The 6,187-nt window shown below is 42.0% G+C and overlaps 1 non-coding gene across 1 annotated transcript; it reads right to left on the bottom strand.

Annotated features, from left to right (window-relative positions):
* Nucleotides 1-1,339: 1,339 nt before the first annotated feature.
* On the bottom strand, nt 1,340-1,458 carry LOC145392550 (5S ribosomal RNA). Its single transcript, XR_013896003.1, has one exon. It is a non-coding gene; the product is annotated as a 5S ribosomal RNA (ribosomal RNA).
* Between the last annotated feature and the right edge of the window lie 4,729 nt (nt 1,459-6,187).

The following is a 6,187-nucleotide window of genomic DNA, read 5'->3' as shown; positions in this document are numbered from 1 at the left end:
GGTAGATGGAGGCAGGGAGAGTGTTGTGGTGGTAGATGGAGGCAGGGGGAGTGTTGTGGTGGTAGATGGAGGCAGGGAGAGTGTTGTTGTGGTAGATGGAGGCAGGGAGAGTGTTGTTGTGGTAGATGGAGGCAGGGAGAGTGTTGTTGTGGTAGATGGAGGCAGGGAGAGTGTTGTTGTGGTAGATGGAGGCAGAGGGAGCGTCGGGGTGGTAGATGGAGGCAGGGGGAGTGTTGTGGTGGTAGGTGGAGGCAGGGGGAATGTTGTGGTGGTAGGTGGAGGCAGGGGGAGTGTTGTGGTGGTAGGTGGAGGCAGGGAGAGTGTTGTGGTGGTAGATGGAGGCAGGGTGAGTGTTGTGGTGGTAGATGGAGGCAGGAGGAGTGTTGTGGTGGTAGATGGAGGCAGGAGGAGTGTTGTGGTGGTAGATGGAGGCAGGGGGAGTGTTGTGGTGGTAGATGGAGGCAGGAGGAGTGTTGTGGTGGTAGATGGAGGGAGAGTGTTGTGGTGGTAGATGGATGCAGGGGGAGTGTTGTGGTGGTAGATGGAGGCAGGAGGAGTGTTGTGGTGGTAGATGGAGGGAGAGTGTTGTGGTGGTAGATGGAGGCAGGGGAGTGTTGTGGTGGTAGATGGAGGGAGAGTGTTGTGGTGGTAGATGGAGGCAGGGGAGTGTTGTGGTGGTAGATGGAGGCAGAGGGAGTGTTGGTGTGGTACATGGAGGGAAGGGAAGTGTTGGGGTGGTAGATGGAGGCAGGGGGAGTGTTGGGGTGGTACATGGAGGCAGGGACAGTGTTAGGGTTGTAGATGAAGGCAGGGAAAGTTTTGGGGTGGTAGATGAAGGCAGGGGAGTGTTGTGGCGGTAGATGGAGGCAGGGAGAGTGTTGGTGTGGTACATGGAGGGAAGGGAAGTGTTGGGGTGGTAGATGAAGGCAGGGGGAGTGTTGGGGTGGTAGATGGAGGCAGAGAGAGTGTTGGGGTGGTAGATGGTGGCAGAGGGAGTGTTGGTATAAGAAAATTGAAGGAAAAGTCTGTTGAGAGGTATAAAGTTTGGAGCTTTTTAGTTTTACCTGTCAAGCGACATAAATGCGAGAAATTCTGAGTCCTAGTTTTAACATCGCTCTTCCTGAAATACAAGAGATAAGATAACAAGAAAAAATGACGGACCACTACCGGCATTACTCTCTCGCCTCAGTACCAGCATATACGGCACATCACCTGGACTTCATTCATTCATTCATTGCCAGACGCCATGTATCCCAGACGGGGTGGCCAATGGCTTAGAGTTAATTGTTTTACAGGGAGGGGCACTAATCCTCCACCAACCCCACTTGACACGTAGGGATGCCAACAGCATCTGGTGTTCCCAGGCGGTCACCCATCCAAGTACTAACCAGACCCAACGTTGCTTAACTTCGCTGATCGGACGGGAAGCGGTGTACTCAACGTGGTATGGCCGTTACCAGGTAATTTATTTTTAACTGTATCGCGTTCCATGGAGCAAACTGTATCGACACAAATAATTGCTTCATAATTGATTAATAGCATTACAAAAACGCAATTACCAGATAAAAATTTTAACCCTTTCGATCCAGTGACGTACTTATTTTTCATAATTTGAGACACATGTACTCAGCCTTTAGGCGGTGAAGGAGTTGGCGGAAGTAGAGTCTAATCCAGGCACAGCAGTTGTACTGTACAATGTCGTACAAAATCGTCTGGAATTAGCATGAAAATTATAGATGACTTGCTCTTGTGTATATATATATATATATATATATATATATATATATATATACTGTTGATAGGAATGCTAAATTTCACAAAACATACGTTGACAGAAGTGCCATAGAAAAACTAATTCCATTGTTCATACTGCTCATGACAGAAAATGCCAAATTCAATGTAAATACCATTTTTGTCCTCATTTTGATACATAAAAGAGTAAATTTTGTGCCAGACCTTCCAGACACGGTGCTAAGAGTGGTTGGCCTGAAATAAGTTGCGGGATATTTGACGACGTGAAAATTATCCTCTTCAGTAAAAGTAGTTTCCATTTAGCTGGAAGAAATAGTGAGTCCAAAACAAGAATAAGAGAGCAAATTTCTTTATAGCTTGATGAAATCGTCTGTCTTTAGCAAGAACAAGACAAGAAGCGGTGCCAAGGCACAGGAAAGCCGTCCGCGGCAGTCATTTTAGTGTTAACGTATAAATACAATAGGATGTCAGAGATGTCACATTTCCAAATTGGAGTAAACCGGGCGGAAATTTACGATTTTATGTCTATTTGAAATTTTAGGCCCGACCCACCTGACATCGACCCCTATACAGCTAACTGGGGGGTGACCTGATGTAATGAGGCATGTTATAAGATGGAGATCTGAAAGATGCACCTTTACGTTTTGGTTTCATGTCGATATTACGAATTTGAAAGGAGTTATGGCGATAAAACGATCCTTTACCCTTATTTTTTTTCTTACATATTTTGAGCTAACAGTCTGGGCCTTGGCTCAATTTGGCCCATAATACAATCAGATGATCAGAAGGCTATAGTCTATCATCCCTGTAATTTTAGTCAAAGTTGTACCAGTAGTTTTTGCGTAAATTTATCAGACAGACAGATAAACAAACAAATAGACAAACCGAGTGAAAACAATACCCGTGGGTAATAAGAGAGGCGCTATAGTAGTGAAAGTTGATGCTGATGGGTGAGGTAGACTAGGAGAAGAAGACTTTGTAGCGATGTCTCAGTTAACAGCATGATGTATCTTGGCAACAACCCAGCTCTGACTTCCCTCACGTAAGATTATCTCTCCCTTCCCTCCCACGCCACACAAACATTCCGAATCCTACTCACACACACACACACACACACACACTTGCAACCGTGTAATACCAAACACTAACAATACATTCTAACCGGTCAGTGTCCCTTGCAAGTTTTCGAAAACTATGGAAAGTATTCATGAACAAATATACAAATGACTACATTCATTAGGTAATGAATCGCTGGGTTCAAATATACCCTCCTAAAAAAAAAAAATCGTTTGTCACTGTTGTAATAATCTCTTATAACCTGAATTGGAAAACAAGCTTCATCGAAATCATGATACATCCAGCTATTGCTCTTCGCAAAATGTAAACAAATATTTTATCACAACTATCCCACTACTGATCATCAGACGAAGACCAGTGCATAAAAGCTTACAAGTTTGACGGTGTGACCAGATTATTTCCAAAGATCAAAGCCTGACAAGGTTCACTAACGTACAATACGAGGAAGCCGCATATTTTATTATCACAGACGCAGCATACATGTAACAAATGATTATTGAATCTGCCGCGGCCTTTCATACTGGAGGATTGTGAAGTTAAGAAAATAAATGACTGATACTGTTTCGCTTTTACTTTGTTCTCGTTAACAATAAATGACTATTAAGCTTAAGAGAAGCCTCTCGCACAAGGATGGGAATAACTAGAATTAAAAGATATTAACCTTTCATTAGCGTGAAGTATTTTTAATGTTATATTCCTGTTACATTTCTGTCTCTCAGTTTAGGGAACCACTGATGTTACTGACAGGAACACAGTCCATTCGATGACCATTTATTTATTATATTTTTGTAGTCGTCTTCCGATTCATTTATTTTCCGTCATTTTAATGCAACAAGGGCCCTGCTTATGTTGCTAACTGTATACCGACAGTGGATGTGTGCTCTGGCACTGATGGTGGTGTGTGGGGCTGTTGTCTCTAAGGGTCGAGACCTCGAGGGCTTAGTTTCTAACACCGTGTTACAAAGCTAATTATTTTGTTTATAGCATCTAAATTATTGTCTCATTTTCTGTTTCATATATCTCATTTTGACAGTGACTTAGAGTTACCTTCCCTTACGGACAATAAACTTACCCAGGAAGAGACGCCAGGGAACCTCGTCAATTGATGACAGTATGACCATTCATATGTCGCTATTTATGATCATGTGCGGTGTTTGTGTTCTGTTTTATATTCTGTATTACAGTACGTATACTGAGTACCCTTAAACTGATAACTGAGATTACGTACAATCCACTCATTCTCCAACACACTTGCAATCCAGAATCAAACTAAATTTCCATGACGTTACAAATATTGGTGTACATTATACAGTCCGTAAAGCTGTATTATTAGACGGAACAGAACTTTCTTCAAATGCCTAAGGATTCACAGTCAATACTGTCAGTCAAACAATCCGTCTTCAGCTGAGTCTCTCCCAGAATCTATTTCAAATTAATCCGTTGACTACGAAGTTATATATATATATATATATATATATATATATATATATATATATATATATATATATATATATATATATATATATTACCGTATAGTATTTCGATAGTTTTATTTAGCTCGATCAATTTTTTTAATTAATAGTAGAGGTCAATTATGGTCCTCACATTTCCCTTAAAAAACACGACAACTTTCCTCAGCTGAATAAACTCGTCGATATAACAACAATAAAGTACTAAAAAGGACGTTACATGATTCAAGGAATGAACAACAAATCTCAATACTGTAAAGTTCAGCACACAGACTTTCAAATTCTGTTTCTCTGCCAAACTCAGCATGACTTCGACCACACCAGAGAGGCAGGTCAGCTGTTCGTCCAGTAAACAATACACCTTTCGGTCCTGGGGAGATGCTGGGGCGGCTCGAGTGACGTAGAGTGAGACGTGGCCACTTGGCAGGGCATGGCTGTTTTGCGGGGTAATTTGGGCAGTCGGTCGTGAGATGCACATGATTACTGAAAATTCTTTATTATAGGACTCGATCATTAATATAACCATAAGCAGCTTTCACCGAAATAATAATGTTATCGACATCACATCCATATTGCTATCATTTCTGTGAATGTGTGTGTGTGTGTGTGTGTGTGTGTGTGTGTGTGTGTGTGTGTGTGTTGACTCTAAAGCCACGTTAATATACATGCGGGTTATGGTATATCAAATGACAGCACTTACTAAAGCTCTACTTGTACATCGCTTTCTGATACTTTATTTTAAAAATTATTCGTAAAATAGATTATGGGACATGGGATATAGATTATATTGACATTTCTGACTTACATATTAAAAGATGACATAAACCCGTACTGTGCAGCAAAAAATTCAGCCTCCAGTCCCCTACACTGCCAACAGATACAAGTTGAAGTTGGAACTTTATTGGAGGCACTGTCACCTACTGCACAACCCATTCAACATGCACACCTGTCTGTTGATCTTCATGTCCAGAGGGAAGTATTTCTTGTGGACATACCTATTAAGCTTCCAGCATCCTTACCAGTATATACTGTACCGCTGGCAGCAAAATAATAATCCGGAAAAATTATTTATGAAGCCTGCAACAACAAAATTCTACAGAAACTGAGGAAATCTTATTTGAACGTACGGTTCATAACGCTTTCAATAAAAAGGGTTGTTTCTGAGACGAATAATTCGTCTAGCAGTACCAAGAATAATGTAGAAAAAAGAATGTCAGTACTGAAGGGGACAATGAAGGGTTATGTAACTTCTGCACTAAGAGTTAGTTAACTCCAACATTGATAGTAACTATGTGTTGTCGGAAGCAAAATTATAATGAAATATGCTTTTCATTGCTGAAGGCGTTAAGGAACATTAAAACACCAACGGTCAAAGGAGGTTATTTCAGTGACGTGGTATTTGCAAATGGTATATTCAGCTTTGGCCATACTGTAGGAGTTGAAGCCGCAGATAAAGGACATTCTAGCCCCTACCTTGCCTAAGGATACACCGAGCAACCCTAAGGTGCCCTTCAAGATCCAAGGACTGCACCAGGAATTCTTAGTGGATGACAGCAGAGAACTGAAATCTTCCTGCTGCCTGATGATGTGAGTGCGCGCGCGCGCGCACACACGCACGCACACACACACACACACACACACACACACACACACACACACACACACACACACACACACACACAACTTTAACTTGACGCTGCCTTTCATGTACTGAAGACTACAGCTATTCTGCTCATTAAGATGGTGTGTTTCTTAGTCTTTGATGCCAACGTGTGTGACTGTGCAGACCAGTTCTTGATCAACAAACGCTGCCACATAGTTGGCATGCCAAATCTGGGTTTGCTGGGAGAACTCTGTGTTGGTTATGCCTCCGTTGTCTATGCTCTTCT

This window comes from Coenobita brevimanus, chromosome 2 (genome assembly GCF_032717465.1).
Source record: "Coenobita brevimanus isolate Jiangsu-jjx chromosome 2, ASM3271746v2, whole genome shotgun sequence".
In the NCBI taxonomy this organism is placed as follows: domain Eukaryota; kingdom Metazoa; phylum Arthropoda; class Malacostraca; order Decapoda; family Coenobitidae; genus Coenobita; species Coenobita brevimanus.
This window is presented reverse-complemented; position numbering and strand designations above follow the sequence as displayed.